The sequence below is a fragment of the Phascolarctos cinereus genome, unplaced genomic scaffold, assembly GCF_003287225.1.
Source record: "Phascolarctos cinereus isolate Bilbo 61053 unplaced genomic scaffold, phaCin_HiC Scaffold_726;HRSCAF=1367, whole genome shotgun sequence".
Lineage (NCBI taxonomy): Eukaryota > Metazoa > Chordata > Mammalia > Diprotodontia > Phascolarctidae > Phascolarctos > Phascolarctos cinereus.
In genome coordinates, this window is record NW_027556098.1 from 54,072,307 (window position 1) to 54,090,974 (window position 18,668).

At 39.7% G+C, this 18,668-nt stretch overlaps 1 protein-coding gene across 2 annotated transcripts in view; it reads left to right on the forward strand.

Annotated features, from left to right (window-relative positions):
• Positions 1-2,265: 2,265 nt before the first annotated feature.
• The window catches only part of EPCIP (exosomal polycystin 1 interacting protein), a 36,568-nt gene continuing 20,165 nt past the window's right edge, over positions 2,266-18,668 (forward strand). Inside the window, exon 1 of one of the 2 annotated variants that reach the window (XM_020996052.2) lies at positions 2,266-2,582. The gene's annotated coding sequence lies outside the window, so the exon portion shown is untranslated. Of the gene's footprint in view, positions 2,583-8,209; positions 8,316-18,668 lie in introns of those variants that run through there. The other variant, XM_020996053.2, reaches the window with a different exon arrangement.

The window sequence follows — 18,668 nt, forward strand, 5'->3', positions numbered from 1 at the left end:
ATATTCATAAACAGGGAGTCCAAAGCCTTAGAGTGACCTTGGGGCCTGCTATTACATAAATAAACCTCAGAATGACAATTCCAAGGTTTCTCCTCACTAGTCCTGTTGCCTTGTCCTGATATTCCCTGGATTTTCCTTGTGGAAGGAAGGTCTTTGTCTCCTCTGGCTCTCTATCTCTTTCCTCTCTTTCTCACTCTATATAATCTTCCAAGCTTGCTATGCCAAGTCCAAGTGGAAGACAAGGGTGAAAACCCTCCTGTCTTCTAGTTGCTACTCCTTCCTTCCATCAAGTCCTTCTTCCCCACTGCCTTGTTTAATCTTTCCCACTTACCAGCAGCACCCATCAGCATACATAGATAGTCCTTGGGTGACAAAATTTACTTTCAGTTACCCAAAAGAGAAAGGCACCAGGATGGAACAAATATCCCAGAACTTCTTACACATATATTTATATAGCTATAACCCCCAGGTGTCACTGTAACACTCAGCTATGTGTCCCCTACTCCCACAGCCTCAGGGGCCTATTAAGCTCTCTCCCAGCGACCCACATTTGGTTATTACAACCAATAAAAATGAAATACCAGCTCATGTAGTCTGAGGGATAGGCAGGAAAAAAAAAAAAACTCGGGCTTCATCTCATTTCTGCTCTGCATTTTGCGACACTGTGAAACACATAGAATAAATGGCCTGAAAATATGCCTCCCGGTGGTTCCCTTGACCACAAAGCCAGGATATGGGGTCCTATATCGTGTATTCTGGGAAATATTTTTTCAAATACTTCTCAGAGCTGCTCCCACTTTAGCATCCTCAGTCTACATTTATAGTCACATCGAGCAAAGGCCGTCTTTGTAGACCAAGCTTTTATGGTAACAAAAGTCAAAAGGCAATAAAAAGGAACAGCTTATACCGGGAGTACGAACTGCCAACAAACAATTTGGAGAAGGGAGATGTTTGGGGATGGTGACAGTTGAATTCCTCCCCTTTGCCTGCTGGTCAACGCTCTGGTTCACTTTCAGCTTCTAAACCTGTCCTATGGCCACGGCTTTCTCCCTCTCCCGGTACCTCTCCCCCCGCCCCGCCTACCCACCCCCCTCCCCCCTCCCCCCTCCCCCAAGTTTTCCCCCTTCTAGATTCCACTCTTGTTTTCGAAGCTCCGCTTCTAGTTCACATCAAGGTCATTCTGTCCAAGCTTCAACCTACATTTCCCGTAATCATCATGGGAGAGCAAGATCTGTCCCACCCCAAAGCCGCTTCATAAACTTTAAAATTTATAAAGCACTTTGCTCAGAACAACCCTATCAGCACGGCAGGAAAAATATTATTTCCCCTCATTTTATAGAGGAAGACAATGAGATTTAAAGAGAAGAAATGACTTGCTCACAGTCACATAGAAAGTAAGTGGCTTATTACTCTTTCCAACACTTTTGCTGAACCAACTTTTAAGTGCTTACTTTAGCCAACACAGAAAACAAATAGAGTAACCTCAAATGTTTTAAAACATGAGGAAATAGAAATCCTACTGTAAATGTTTAACTTTCTACACCCTCAAGTCATGCCATATTTTATCTGTTTGGCTAGCCCTTTATCATAACAGGGAGTTGCCTGTGTTATTTTATTTTAAAAGGAAAAAAACCTTGAAAAATCAAAGCAAAATTAACTGTAATATAGTCAATATTACCAAATAAAAATAAAACTCAAAAAAAGCATGTAGAATGACTTTAACTAAGCTACATATTTTGCAAAGCTTTATTTCTTAAGTATTAAGAGGGAGCATTTGAGAGTAGAAGGCTGAAAGTCTAAGAACCTGGGTTATAGTCCCATTTTTAAAAAATATCCATTTTGTAACTTTGGACAAGTCATGATCACTCTAGTCCCCATTTTTCTCATTTTAAGTTGAATGGGTGGGTACAAATGACCTTTACATTCTCTACCAGCTCTTTCAATGAGAAGAAAAATTGAGAAAAGATTGTGAATGAAATAAACAGAATGTTTGTCTAGTCATGTAACTGAAGTAGAGAAGAAAGAAAGGTGGGCCGATCCTTAGAGATGACATTAGGCACAATCTGCAAAGCATTTAATTTTTTCCTCTGTGAAGGGACAATTAGCACTGGAGAACAGACATTTACTGTGTATAATAATTCAGAAAGCAAACGGTCAGAGAGTGAAATAACCATATGAGGAAAATATGTCAGGAGTTTCAATGTTCCAAAATTAATCATGCAATTTCCTGTTAAGTAAGCTTTCTTGTACTAAAGTGAGTTTGTTCAAGGCTGTCCTATCACAACAACCTCCCCTGTTGCCCTGTAAAGTTTCGAGTTGAGCACACCCAAACTCAAAATAATACAGGTACTGATACTTCCGGGTCCTTAAAGAAAGCAGGAGGCTGAAGGCTTCCTTTCTTGTTGTCATGGCAACAAGAAGATCTGCTGGCCGTCTGTTAGCATAAACCAAGAGCAAGTGCAAGACCACACATTCCACAAAGCCTTGAAGATTAACTAAGCTTTAGGGCCAGAATGGAGCCTCAATGGTCAGACTGAACTTCCAAGGGAAGAAAGGGAGCACCATAGTTTTAACCCCTAAATGTAAGTAATTTCTTTCTTATTTTCAGAAAGGTGTGTCTAGTTTTAACTGGGACCATTTTTAATGACCCCCGTTCATGCTGCAGGGAATGAATGTTTTCTCCTGGATCTAAGATTCACTCCTTTTGGTCTCTGTTTGCACAGGACAGTTTATGTTACTTGAATGTGGGTTTTATAAGCTAGCACATCATTCTCACCAAGAAATGCTTAAAGAGTTTACGTTTAAGACATTTACAGACATAAACTATTCCTCTGGGGATTCTGCCTTTAGAACAGAACCCAGGAAGGAGGTAACAGAGAAAATGAAAAAGTCAATAATTATTCTTTAGTCTTAAACTTCATACTTTAAGCCAAAAATTAAATGGATCTCATATCATTTAGTCTCCAAGTAGGGAAAATGCTCAATGATCCCAAAATATAGATGGTCAAGCAGAAAATCAAAAAGAATTTAGTAAACATGTACTATGTACCAGGCATGGAATCTCTAGCACAGTGACTCAGAAAATAATAGGTGTCTATGGAGTGCTTGTTGAATTGAAACAAATTAGGTTATGGTTTACATTTTAAAACTTCTGTCTCTCCTTGATAAAAAGTTATCAGGGCTTTAAAAACAGCTCTCACTATCGGATACTTTTCTTATGTAAGCCTTGAAAGAAAAATAAACTTAGATGCCATCCTTTTAGCTTATAAATTCTTAGCTTTGCTTCCATCTTGAAGAAAAGCTAATGATTGCTACATGAATATTCAAAACACTTTAGAGAGAAATGTAGCTGAATATTTGGCTGCAGTAGTTCAAATGGTTTTTTGAAATTGTTTTTCAGTCTTAATAAAAATAATCATATTTGGCTAAGAAAAAGAGCTCTCTTAAGACTTTTTTCAGTTAGTCGAAATCCTTGCCCACAGATATATTTGAAAATTCAGTTAATTAGGTTTTCATCGTTACGTAGTGATGCATGGGCTTGTTTATCAAAGAAAGAAGCTGCATCAACAGCATAAAAAGTAGTTATAATATTTATTGAAATAAATCCTTTATTAACCACCAGAAACAACACCAGGTCTCGTGTGTGTGTGTGTGTGTGTGTGTGTGTGTGTGTGTTTTAATTAACTGAAAGATAAGGATGATGCCTATTAAGATTATCTCTGGAAAAAGTGCTAAAGACAAAACGATGCAACTGCTTTGGAGGAAGAGAGATGTTTTCATTCTGTCAGAAATCTGGCATATAACTGAGACTAACAGCTTCAACAAACTCTGAGGAAATGAGTCATATTCAACAGCTAACTTGGATTTGCAGATGTCTTTTCCAACACACAATTTTCTTTTAATTACCTAAAGGCGAAATACAACTTTGCAATTAATAATTACTTTATAGACACCTTTCTGTCAATGCATGTGTCTGGCAGCTAGTAGTCACTTAATAAATGTTTATCGACTGATTACTAATTGATTGAATGAATGTGTGCTATATAGCCAATCACTGGAGAACCCAAGGAAGAACAAATGAAATCATATTGTTGTATATGTAGTGACCCTCTGGGTAACTGCTCTCTCCTAACTTCTTGTGTTCCCAGAAGGCAGATGCTACCTCTAGGTCCTAGGGGACCTCAGCATTTGAACCTCCCCAAACTCTAACTCATGAAGCCCATAAATGCATACAATGCCCAGGAGAAGAGTAGGCACAAATTTGGAGTATAATTGTAGTAACACACATTTAGGTAACAAATGTCATCAAGAGCCTCACGGCCTCAGCTCTTCAAAGCCTCAATATCCTTTCTTTACTTGTTGAGTCCTCAGACTGCATCTCTCATCTCCTGTCCCAGACTGTGTCTCTGCTGTACTAGTCACTTAACTAGGTTCCCAGGGTCCTTTCTTCTCCATAGCTCAACTCTTTAGTTGCCAAGGCTAGTTCTCTCTTGAATCTATAATTGGCTCTCTTCTTTGCTGCCAGAGGTCCTTGATCTTTGAAACTGCTTTCTGTCTTAAGTGACTTGACTCAGCTGCCCCCATGTATGTGTCTGTCTTTCTGGAGAATATACATTTCTACTCCCTTCTATATTCCTATGGAGTAATAATACTGCCATGTCCACTAAAGGAAGGAAATCCTTTCCCACTCCTGCTGCCCTATAGTATAGGAATAGGGGTCATGCTCCACAAAGCTGTTCCTGGCCTTGACTGACTGCAGAATTTAGCAAACTCACTGTTTAAAGGCAACCAGTAAGCTGTTCCTCTAGAATGATCAGGCAGAAATTCATACTTTACAGAAGATTAGCAGAATGTCAACACATTAATACCATTTCTGTTACCTTCTTTTTTTACTTTCTGTGAGACATCTGTATTTATATTTAGTTTAAAAAGATTATTATTTGTAATTACATCCTGAGCTGGGGGAAATCAATTTCCCCTAGGGAATGGACCCTTCCCTATATATGTAGTACCCCATCTGGGTTACCTTTCCTCCTCTAATTCACACTTACAGGCTGGGTCCCTAGGTGGCAACTACTTCCAGGTTCAAGGTACTTTGTGGATATAAAAAAATAGTCCCTGTGTATGCTTACCTTTACTAGTCAGCTAGGAGAGCAAATGACTCAAAACAAAGAGTTTTACTGAGATGACATCATTTGAACAATAGTAACAAAATTCTACCCAATAAACCTGGGTCGCATTTTCCCACAAGTATTTATAGTGTCATGAGGAAGAGTAGGCACACACTAGTAAAAAGGCACATACTTAGAGTATACATAATGTGACCAAAGCAACTCATATCTCTGACACTGAAAGGCCCAAGAAGTCTTTGATTTATTTTCCCTTTTCATAGTGCCCTTGTGCTGCACCCCCTGGGTAAAGCATCTCTGCTGGGCAAGTCACTTAGCTGGGCTCCCTAAGCCCATTCCTCTCTTGCAGCTCAACTCTTGATAGCCAGAGCAGACTCTCTTCTTGACTCCTCAAAGCTGTTTTACCTCTCAAATGCTTAATAGCTGCTGGGCATGGTTTCTCTTACTAGTGAGTGGCCCCACTGCTAGATCCCATGACCAATGGTGGGAAAGGGGAGAAATTTCTCCCTTTCCCACCAAGAAGCAAGGATCAAATCTCTCCCAAAAGCTATGTTCTCTAAAAGCTAACCATAGCTGGCTCTTTTCTCTGCTGCCAAAGCTTATAGTTCACAGAAGTATTGCCTGTTTTGACTCTTGAAAACCAATGACCAAAGAGTCAGAGGTTATGCAACTGCTATTAACTCTGAAAATACCAAAGAGCTCTCACAGATTATCACGACTAAGAAATAAAATGAAATAAAAACAAAAACCAAGGAGTTAACAGTGGTCATAAATAAAAAGCTTTCTTTATTCCATTAGAGGAGGTAAATTAGAGACGTGCTGGGGCCTCCTCTAGAAGGAGACCCACATTAGTGAGGTCAAATCTTGACACATATAGCCATGGCTAACCAGTGAATTGTAGACCTAACAATGAGGGGTAGCAGCAATAATGAGACAAGTTTGATTCATAGCAAGGCTTCATGACTGGAACATGGATCCTGAAGGTGCTTGTCCAAGCTCAGGGACCATCTGGGACTGGTATGAAGCAATTCTGGGATTTTGTTGTGGCAGAGTTCATCCAGAGGGTGAGGGAAAAGAATTGTCATTATGCCAAGCTCAAGGCCAAGCTTGCTTGCTGAGCCTTAGTGCTAGAAAACAGGGTGTCTCCTAATAGTAAAAAGAGAGGAGTAAAAAAGAAAGGGGTGGTCTTGGCGTGGGGATCCTGACACTCTCAACTCTTTAGAGATTGTTAAGGTGGCCCTTTTAAAGGGCCACCAAGAGTATGTCTTGTCCTTGGTCGTCCAATGGCTAGCTGCCATCTCATTAGTTTGATCAGAGAATTTCTTCCTACCTCATAAATAGTTAACAAAGTATAAGACCTTTCTTACACTTTGTTTAAGATTTTTAAATCTCTCTATTACCTGCCTATTAATTTCTGTGATTACATCGAATCTATCAGACTGGGGAGAATCAGTTAATCGGGGACATCCTGATCAATTCTCCTCTCCATTATATTCTCTTCCTAATTAAACAACTGGGGTGCTTCTGCTTCATTTGTCCTTAGTCCCAAATTCTGGATAGCTCTCTAGTGTCTTGGGAAGGCTCAAATATTGCTCTTTAGAACTTTCCCCTAGAGTTTGAGCAAAGTCCATGCAGCACAGTCCTTAAACAACCTGAAAACTAGCAGATTTCCACGAGAGTACAGCCCTACCATACAAGGTGGGCCTATAAATTATTCTGACCTCCAAACACATGGTTATACAATTCAAGAAACACACAACATTTTTCAAAACTCTCAATTACTGCCTCACTTGATGCCTATTTATCCCAACACAAGGACAACAAAAAAAAAAGAAAGAAAGAAAGAAAGGGAAAGCAAAAAAAAAATGGCATTTCCTCTTCCGCAATGGAAAAGTATGATTCCCAACAAAGCTTCCAAAAATAATAGGGGACCTCAAATGACTGGAAGTTACCATCTTACATTTAGAGGAGAAACCAAACTGTTCCCTATAAAAATTCTTCTGGGTCCCTGCAATTAAAATTTCTCTAATATCTCTGCAACACAAAGGACATTCCAAATGGAGGTCCGTACCACCCCTCACTAAGACAAGAAGGCTAAGAATAATAATAATAATAATAATAATAGCAGCTAACAATTATATATTGCTTAAAATGTGCCAGGCAATATGCTAAGTGCTTTACAATTATCTCCTTTGATCCTCTTAACAGCCCTAAGAGGTAGAAGCTATTATTATCTCCATTTTACAGATGGAGGAATCTGAGGCAAACAGGTTAAGTGACTTCGCCAAAGTTACACAGCTAGTAAAAAGTCTGAAGTTGGATTGGAACTCGGGTCTTCCTGACTCTGTGCTTAGCGTTCTATTTACTACACTACTTGGCTACCCCTGGTTTATGAAGAAATCAAAATCAAACAAGAGGTATGGGACTCTTTAAAAGTTATTAAGGACTTGGAGTTGATTACTTGGGATTTCTGGCCCACCAGGCAAACTTTATCCTGCAGTCCACAAGGATTTCATGCAAATTGTCCTGATATATGTCACAATAAGGCAAGCAATTTAGACCTGCTCAACAGCAATTTTTAAAAAATTAACCTAGATGAGCTCCCATAGTGTGCTTCTAGGCACATTGCTAGGCAACAGCATTCTAGAGAGGAAACATCCATACTGCTCATATTGGCTTCTGTACTTGTAATGGACATGGTAATGTGACAGATAGCAGATTTTAAGCATTCAACTCATACAAAAGTTATCTGAAAGAAAATCCTCTTACTTGTAAAGAAAATGTATGAAAAAACTGTCTAGTTACAGTCTGAAAACAAAAGAATATAGAAAAACAAAAAAAAAATCCTCTGATGGATCCCTGAAAAATTAGATTATTTCACATAAAGATCCTGGTCAGAGAATCTTTCCAGTGGGCCTCTATAAGTGGAAACCTAAATATGTCCCAGACAAAGTAACCCAAATTCACACTCACACACTAGGACCTCCTACAGAGCAACTACTCTAAGGTCATAGTCCTCTATGGGTCAATATTTCTCATCAGTCCTCAACAGGGCATTTACTTTTAATAGTCAGCCCAGAGACACATAATTATCTCAAAGTGTGAAGTACTCTCAACACTGAATCATGCACATGGCAGATCAGAAACAAGAAAAGCATCTCTGCACATGCTTTATGCAATCCCTAGGTAAGTATGGCTCTTATACATACATGTACTCTTCTCTCCTCTCCTCTCCTTTCCTTTCCCTCTCCTTTCCTTTTCCTCTCCTTCCCTTCCCTTTCATTTCCTTTCTTTTCCTTTCCTTTCCTTGTCCAGTAATGAATAGAACTGCGGACTAAAAGTCATAGCATCTCACTTGGCCACTAAGCATATATTATTACATAAACATAACATCATTGTCTTCATGGTGTCCTGGTGTTCTAAAAACAGATAGCCACCAGCTGTCTACCCACAGTTTACTGGGAGCTTTACATTAGGACCTGCTGTAGTCTCAGTTTACATCTCAAAAACAACCTGCATCTACTTTTCACCTGTTTTTCTCCTTGTTTTAAAGGATATTGCCTTTCATGAACAATTATTTCTTAGCCAAAATGCTAGCTTAAAGGAGGGGAGCCTTAAGGAACAATCAAGTTTCAACCTAGTAACTTTGGCTTTCCTTAACTAAAAAAAAAAAATTTTAAATGTACTTGACAGTTAGAACTTTCCTTTGCTCTGTTCTCCTTATGGGTAAAATAGAAATTAAAGTGCCTACTTTAAGTGCCTCATTAAGGTGTGAAATTACCATAATTACTGTTTAATATTTGTCCAGTGCTTAGAATTCTTCCTTAGCCTGGATTCTTCCCATGGAAAGTTTGCATTCAGAAGTGGCATGAGACACAGGCTAAAATAGCATAACCCAGTATAATTTTTGTTGTTCAATTGTTTCAGTTGTGTCTGACTCTTCATGATCCCATTTGGGGTTTTCTTGGCAAAGAACTGGAGCAGTTTGCCGTTTCCTTTTCCAGCTCATTTTACAGATAAGGAAAATAAGGCAAGTGACTTGCCCAGGGCCACACAGCTAGTAAGTGCCTGATGCCCAATTGGAACTCAGGAAGACCCAGTATGATAGTATGCTGCAAAACAGAACACACACAATCTTTACTATGTGATGATTGGTTTTAATGTTCTAGTTTGGATTTCTGTTTTTCCCTCAGATGTTTCTGATTTTCTAGACTTGATTAGTACCTCCAGGGAAGGTAAATGGCTAAACACATCAGTTTCTGAGAGGCAAGGAGTATCAATCAAGGAGTCTAGGAAGACTTCCTGAAAGAGGTGGGATTGGAGGAAGACTAAAAGATAAATAGTTGTTAATGAAAGAAGTAGGATTAGAGGAAGGTTTAAATGAGGGAAGGGAGGTAGCTTAGCAGATGGGAAATATGCTGCTGCCCCAAGCCCACCAAGTAATATGAAATTGACATGTAGACTGGAGTAGGAAATTAGAGGAGAGTCTTTCATAAAAGATAATATTACTGTTGTATATTTTACCTTCCCCTCTCCCACCAAAAAGAGGGGAAGGTGTGTAATTCAACTGAGTTCATTCCCAAAATTCAGAAGAAAACAATCATTTTCATTATATACTGGGTGGGTAGGAAATGGATAAGTTTGATCAGTATCCCATAAAAGAAGTACTTGGATCAGTATCCACTTTGTATCCGGAAAGGCCTGGTCTCAAAGGTCATTAGGGAGGCTTCGTAACTACCAGAATCCCTTTCTCAGTTGCCAGGAATCCAGAAGAGCTCGCTTGGATTCCTGCCTGGACATCATTTCACAAGTTCACACTTCAGTCCAAACAAAAATGCCCAGAGATTTTGTTAGGATCCTTCTATCCAAACAAAAATAGTCTTTATGAAATGATCAATGAGAAGAGAGGGCATTTTTACTTGGACAAAGACACTAAGGAAACCTTTCAAGAAATCAGCAAGGGTCTGATGGCCTTCAGATGTTACATTTGAGCTTAACTACTTACAGAGTTGAATTTCTCTTTGTACATTTATATAATAACTGGGGTTTAAACTTCACTAGAACAGAAAGAGAGAGGGAAAGACAGTGGGAATGCAGAGAGAAAGAGAAAGAGGAAGAAAAGAGAGGAAAAAAGGGAAGAAAAGGAGAGAGGGAAGGAGGAAGAAAGGAGGGGGAGAGAGAACAGACAAAGTGAGGGAGGAAAGAAAGGAGAGAGGAAGAGAGGAAAGGAAGGGAAGGAAGAAAGAGAGGAAGGAAGGAAAGGAGGAAGGGAGTAAAGAAGGGAGAGAGAGAAGGAAAAAGAGAGAAAGAGAGAAAGGAAAAGAAAAAAGATAAACCATTATATTTCCATCCTGAGGTAAATATATTGAGAAATTTTATGTGAATATAAGAATGGACTCCCCTTTATTGTTCTGGAAAGGAATGATTAAATTGTTCAAGATTTGCTAACTTCTTTCACTTTTCTGCTCTTTACTTACCAAAAGGATTGGAATGGTATTTGACTCATTTTCCTTGGCTTCCTTCTTCCTAGCCAACATTTAGAGTTCCCAGACAACTATGCTCTTGAATTTCAGACTTGTGGAAAAACTACAAAGCTATATCTATTCTCATTCAAGAACCAGAGATGAACCAGTGGCATTCGGCCTTATGTAGTATTGATCTGGTGTTCACTCACCTGGTTTATGAAGTATTGTGATATTCAATTGGGTTAGAAAGGGGAAACTTATTTATCTCAGTTTCCTTAGACCCTGGAAATTTCTCAGACATGAGATGTGAGGAGCAGAGGTATAGAGGCTAGTATGACTTTCTAGAAGGGGAAGAAAGAGAACCATCCTTGATTTCTCAAACTTGGCATCCTGACCGCCATCAGATTCACAGGAAAGTTCCAAAAGAGTTGTAAAGTACAACATGATCCACTGGCTCAATGCCAGGCAGTGCTAGCCTTCTTCCTTACCACCATCTGCTGCTTCCTCATTATTACCTTGTTTGAACTTGTCCCTCGATGTCATCACCTTTCCTCCTTCCTTCTACCTATAAAATGACAGCTTACATTGTAGGCATCTCCCTATCCATTTCCTCATTTGACACTCACTATAATAATATTTAACATTTCTAAATTGTTTTAAGGTTTATACTGGAGTGTTCAGGGAAAACTAACACCTCTCATGTGAGGACTTGCTGAGCCCTTCTCTGGGCTGCTCTCCTACCTTTAATGTCCACTTATCACCCAACTGTCACCTGTGGCTCCAAGAAGCTATAGCATGTGCTATAGCTGGTAAAATCATATCAGCAGATGGGCTAAACCAGGTTGAGGGTAACTGACAGGCCTCAAATCTATCAATGAGTTAGGGGGATGGCTACCCCAAGCATGTGAAGACTTCCCCTGTGGAATGGGCTGATGAAAACAATTTATTCCAGTGACCATTAAGGCAGCTGAAGCAGGTACTTAGAGCTTGGTCTGACATCGAAGATGCCAAGGTCATCCACTGCATCCTGGGCCATCGCTAGTCACCTTCACTTTTGTCTTACCATTGGATTTCAAAGACTCTGGAACAGAGAACGAGGCTGATGACTTTGTGTAACTCTGCCTCACTTAAATCCAATTCACACTCAAGTCAAGATGTCACCCACCATCCACTATTGTACCCTAACATTGTGACCTTATTGGTCTTCTCTGAAAATGAAAGACCACCACCAACAATAGGGTCCTTTAAATGTACCACCTCATTTGATCTTCATAACGCTGTAAAGTAGAGACTATTATTATTCCCCTTTTTCACAGATGAGACTGAGGTTGAAAGAGACCCCAGGGTCACATAACTAATAAATGCCCGGGTCAGGATTTGAACACAAGTCTTCCTGTCCATTCCATCATATAGCAGCCACATACCTTATGACAACCCTGTGAGATACAGTAAAAATATTATGGTCACCATTGAGTAAATAAGAAAACTGGAATATTTACACATAGTTATAAAGCTAAATAAAAGAGCCAAGAGTAGACATATATATTGACTCCCAGCTCAGCAATCTTTCCACAATACTTCACTGTTCTTTTGCAAATATAAAATACAGCTCAGGTAAGTATCTGAGGGCAGCTAGGTGGCAAAGTGGATAGAGCACTGGGGTTGGAATCAGGAAGATCTATCTTCATGAATTCAAATTCAGCCTCAGATACTTACTAGCTGTGTGACCTTGGGCAAGTCACTTAACCTCGCTTGCCTCAGTTCCTCATCTGTAAAATGAGCTGGAGGAGGAAATGGCAAACCACTCCAGTAGCTTTACCAAGAAAACCCCAAAATGAGTCATAGAGACAGAGGCGACAGAAAGACAACTCAACACAAAAACAAAAGAACTGATCGTTACTGAAACAGAGTGTAATGAGGTGGACTGGCACATGAGCTCGAGTTCTTGAGGGATGTGTAGATACTCCCTGCCTGGTTTCAATCCAAGTGACCATGTAGAAACTTGGGGAAAAGCCAGTTCCTGGCCATGATGGCTCATGGGTTAGCACTGTATGATTTTGTAAATTTGGAAAAACTGATGACTCAAGAGTCACTGGACAGAGTGTGCATATAAAAGTACTGACACACTGATCTCTCACTCTTTTCCTTTACAATTACAAGGAGGCATGACTACTTAGAATTGACCCAAAAAGTGAGATGAGGGTAAAGTGTCAGGCTTACTGGCAGCTGTGAGCACATGGCTGCCTCTGTCTTTGTATTTCTTTCCTGATCTTAGATAGATGGTAGCTTGATATATGAGTACCAAGGTAACATTATGAGTTTGGGAGATTCAGAGATCCTATCAAAGGAGCTACCAGTGGCTGGGGATAATTAGAATTATCAATAGCTACTGGAGTGGTAGTGGCCTCAACAGCAGCAGAGAAGCAGCCTAGTCCAGTAGGAGTCAAAGGCAGGGAGAATTCCCAGCAGCCACATGATAATCACTATTTCACACAGAAAGGGAAGAGGGGACATATACCACTCACTAATCTAACACAACCTCCTCCCACCCTTAACAGAAGGGAGGCAGGAAGGCTAGGATAACACTGACAATTAGCTTACTCTTCCTCATTTTATGAGCATACCCATAACTCTGATTTCTCTGCCAAAGCAGAGACTGACATTTCCTGAGAAGGAATGAGGAAGTTTCTTGCATTTTCTAAAAAGTCATTCTTTATTCTTTTATTTTTAAACTAAATTTTATTTTTTCAAGTAACAAACATTTTTCCACCTCTTGGAGGAAGAAAAAGGAAAAACAAAACCATTATAACAATCATGCATATAGTCAAGCAAAACATATCTATGCCCCAAAATGTGTCTCATTCTGCATATTAGTCAGTCATCTGTCAGGCAGAATTCTTCATAATTGGTCCTCTGCAATCATAGTTATTGCGATCAGAGTTCTTCATTGAAAGTGGTCTCTCATTAAATGAGCAATGGAAGGTGACATGACAATATGGTGATGGAAGAATTTATGGAGGCTGACTGAGGGAAAGGCAGAGAAGGGAAAGATAGACGTGCTTGACCTAGCAAAGCAAGAAGAAAGGGGGAATAGAAAGGGATTGGAAAATGCACAAGCAATGAAAATGTAATAGAAAACTTTGAAGACAGAGTTAAGAGAATTAATTTAAGAATGTGGCTACTTAGGACACAGCAATAGTGTTTCTATTTGCAGATGATTGTGCACTCAATGTAGCCTCTGAGGCTGAGATGCAACTGAGTGTGGATCAATTCTCTGCCACTTGTGCTAATTTTGGCCTGACAATTAACACCAAGAAAACAGAGCGTCACCACACCATCCATACGTGGAATCTTTGGATTCAGCAAATGGAGAAATTTTGAATGCTGTGGATAAATTCACTTACCTTGGCAGTGTGTTTTCCAGGATGTCCACATAAATGATGAAGTTGACGTAAGCATTGCCAGAGCTGCCTCAGCATTTGGGAGGCTCTGAAAGAAAGTGTAGGAGAGAAGAGGCATTAGGCTGCATACCAAACTGAAGCATACCAAACAGAGCTGTTGTGCTGACTTCGTGGTTGTATGCCTATGAAACCTAAACAGCCTACCAGTACCAATGCCAGAAAATTGAATTGTTTCCAATTTTAATTGTTTTAGGAAGATTTTGAAGATTACCTGGCTAGATAAGGTACCTGACACTGAAGTTCTCTCTCGAGCTGAACTATCAAGCATTCAAACTCTATTGCAGAGAGCACAACTCTGATGTGCTGGCCACAAAGCCCAAAAGCCAAATGTATGTTTATCTAAAAGACTATTTTATGGAGAAATTGGACAAGGCAAACACTCACATGGAGGTCAGAAGAAGTGGTACAAATACACTCTCAAGGTCTCTCTGAAGAACTTTGGAATCGACTCTGAGACATGGAAGACTCTGGCAGACAATCACCTATAATGGCTTGCCCCTATCAAAGAAAGCACTATATTCCTTAAGCAAAGCAGAACTGCAGTAGAACAAAGGAAATGTGAGATGAGCAAATCTAGAGACATCTCTATCCCAAATGTTTTAATGGATTACTTGTGCCCAAACTGTGGTAGTGCCTTCCAAGTTCATGCTGGACTGATCAGCCACAGCTGAACATACTGTACCTTGACCCCAACATTATGATGTCAGTGGTCTTCTTTGAGTATGAAGGACAAACAATAACAGGAGATCTTAAATGTTTATAGCTGAAGGAAGTTTAAAAAGCAAGGGGTGGGGAGGAAGGAACCAAGAAAGAAAATTAGTCCTGGGATGATCACAACCTGTTTAAAATTTTTGGTCTCAGAGAGCTGCCTTAGGCTCAGAGAGAGGTTAAGTGGTTTTTCCATGGTTTACACAGCTAGTAAATGTCAGAAACAGTACTTGAACTGACTTCCTGATTCCTAATCTAACCCTTTATCCACACTGCCAAACTACCTCTTGTGAACTATAATAATTAAATATGGATACTTGGAAAGAGAGCAAGGGTTACAAATCAAACCCATTACAACGAATTTAATTATAGTGAAAATTTCTGCAAGTGAACTCCAAGCCCCTGAAGATCCCCATTTATTTCAAGCAACAATAAATTTAACCAGTAGATAGAATGATATAATAAAGAGAATTGTTTTAGAAACCACTAAATAAATGAGATAACCTCAGTTTTCTCATCTGCAAAATTAGGGAATTGACCTAGATGAGCTAATAAAGTCCCTTCCAACTCAAAAAACATTTTACTCTATGAAAAGAACTGGGACTATCATGGAATATGTTCTAAGGAATGGATGGAGGTTCATAACATAATGAATATGGAATTCATTATGGAATTTAAAGAACATATGTGTTCTTTAAGTTTCATTTTCCTCAGCATTAGGTAGAAATAGATTCTATTTGATATAACAGTTCATATAAAAGAGTAAGTTTTATGATATTAAATTATTCACCCAAATGAAATGGATTAGCCCTTCCAGGGCTAGGACTAGGGCAGGACAATGGGAACACATACACTCTTTCAGCAGCACGGAAATAATTGAGCTTAGTATCTAACTAGCATTATTAACGCCCATATGACACTACAACTCAATAAACTTTGTCTTTATTATTTAGCTTTATGCAATTTTTATTTATCTATCTTCTTAAGGTTTACAAAGCTCTTAACATATATTATCTCATTTGATTTTATATTAATAATACTTCTTGCATTATTTTCACACAATGCATAATAAACTTGTTTGGAAGACACAGTTTGGGTTATTTGATGTGGGAAGATAAGATCTTGAACTCTCTGCCCCTTCTGTCACTGTTGATCATGCGATTCTCCTGGATATTCTCTCCTTCCTAGGTTTTTGTGACATCAGTCTCTCCCAGTTCTTCTCCTTTCTGTCTGACCCTTCATTATCATTCTCTTTTACTGGATGTTTATCCAGTTCATGCCCACTGACTATGGTATCTCCCAAGGCTCTGCCCAGGGCACTCTTCTCTTCTCCCCCTGTATTCTCTCTCAGTGATTTCATCAGCTCTCATGGTTTAAAATATGGATTATTCTTAGATCTCTTTAAACAGCCCTAACCTCCTTACTGGCATCTAGAACTGGATGTTCAGTATACATGTTAAACAGTCAACATGTCCAAAATTGAACTCATTATTTTTCCTCCAAATCCCTCTCCTCTTCCTGAGTTCCTTATTACTGTTGAATAATTTCTATTTTCTCAGTCACCTAGGTTCACAACTCAGATGCCACCTTCAACTTCTCATTCTCATGTCCCATACTGAATCTGTTGCCAAGGCCTATCAATTCTACCTTCCCGACATCTCTCACATATGCCTCCTCCTCTCCTCTGACATAGCCATCACTCTGGTGTGGATCTTCACTGCTTCATTCCTAGAATATTGGCCTTTTAATTGGCTTTCCTGCTTTAAGTCTTTCCTTACTCAAGTATATTCCCCCCCCATACAGCTGCCAAAGAGATTTTCTTAAAGCTGAGGTCTGACCATGTCACTTCTCTACTAGATAAATTCTTCCCAATTACCTCCAGGAGGGGCAGCTAGGTGGCACAGTGGATAGAGCACCAGCTCTGGATTCAGGAGGACCTGAGTTCAAATGTGGCCTCAGACACATAACACTTATAGTTGTGTGACCCTGGGCAAGTCACTTAACCCCATTGCCTAGCCAAAAAAACACAATTACCTCTAGGATTAAAAAAAATCACCTGTTTGGCATTTAAAACCCTTCAAAACCTGATTCCTTCCTGTGCAAGGAAGGTCCCTTGCCTGTATCTTCTTACACTTTACTCCCATCCATATACTTTATGATCCAGCAACACTGGGTTCCTTGCTCTTTCTTGCACATGTAAAGTGATTAGCTTGGATTAATCACTGCCTGAAGGCTAGCTATGTAAGATTTTACCCCTCTTCCAGGTTTCTCTTGCAGTCAAGAAGGGTTTGAGACATAGTATCTAGTCTCCTTGACAGTGGCTCAAGCTCCCACTGATTGTGTCCCTCCAGTTTTAGGGGTCCCCTGCCCCCATTCCATTTAATTACCTAATAGATTAGCTTTTACAAAAGAATATTTACTTCAAAGATACAATAAAAACAAATGTACAATCATCCCACCATGTAGGGGTATAATTGACACCATGTCAATCTCTGGTACCTTCCAATTCCACTTTGTTTGTATAAACAAGTTGGTGTAGTGGGAGCCAGCCTGCTTAAGTGACTCTACTGCCAAGAGAAAGTCTGGGGATAGACAGCTGAGCTAGCCAATACAGGGACTTCAGCCTGGGAGGGTGGTGGGGTGTCTAACACAGTAATAGCAGCAGCTGCAATGGGAGGAAAGTGAGCTACCCAAGAGTAGGTTGAGGCAGGCAAATTACAAAGAAAGTCTGCCCCTGAGGCACTTAATTGGAATCATACTAAAACAAGACTGTGAGTCAGGGTCTTGTGAGACCTGAAACCTCAGTGGGGAGGGAGCTCAAGGACTAAGATGTTATTTCTATTGTTTTTCCTATTTTATTCTTTTTCCTAATAAGTCTAGTTCTTGTGAAATATTTGTGAGACTTACAGATTATAGGGGGCTAACTACGTGGTACAGTAGATAAAGTGCTAGCCCTGGAGTCAGCAGGACCTGAGTTCAAATCCAACCTCACTTACTAGCTGTGTGACCTGATGTTTCCTCATCTGTAAAATGAGTTGGAGAAGGCAATGGCAAACCACTGCAGTATCTTTGTCAAGAAAACCCCAAATGATGTCACAAAGAATCAGACATGACTTAAACGACTGAACAGGTTATAGGAAATAACAAGGGAGCAGGGAGCAGAGATAAACCAAGTGTTTTTCACTTTCCCAGGGATTACCTATTGCGGTAACAGAACCTTCCTTGAAGGTACACAATATCAAATCTGGTTCAGGTGCTCTCAGACCTGAGAGGCTGAGTCATGCATTATACTCAATACTCAGCTTCAAATGTTTAATGTCCTTTCTTTTTCCATCCTTCTTTGGGTCACATTCCTCCACCTTCCAGCCTCCCCATAGAGGTCAGGACTCCTTTCTGCTTCTTCGGATCCCTACTCCTCTTCCTCTTTCTTTCTCATTCCTCCTCCTCTTCCTTCTTTCTCCTTCCTCCTCCTCCTCCTCCTCCTTCTAATTGTTAAAGGAATATTTTATTCTCCCTGAAAACTTGGAGAGGCATTTCTCTAGCTTGAGAGGAATGACCTTATACCAAACCATTACAAAAGTTCAGGCAGCTTGTAGATCTGATAAATATTTCCATTTATATTACTGAAAGTGTCTCTTGCTCTTATAGAACATGACTACTTGAAAGCCTTTGAATCACTAATACATTTGGGAACTACAGCTGTCCTTAGAACAAAATCTTGCACACAATGCAGTTTCAGTATAAGTGTGCATGAAAGTGAAATGAAGTCTAGACATCAGAATTGAGCTGATGTGCATTTTAGTAGGAGCTGTGCCCTCTGGAGCATGCGTGGGCACACAGATATTACTTATTTCAAAACAAATTCCATACAGATTCCTTCTAAATCTCAGATTAAACAGCATTTT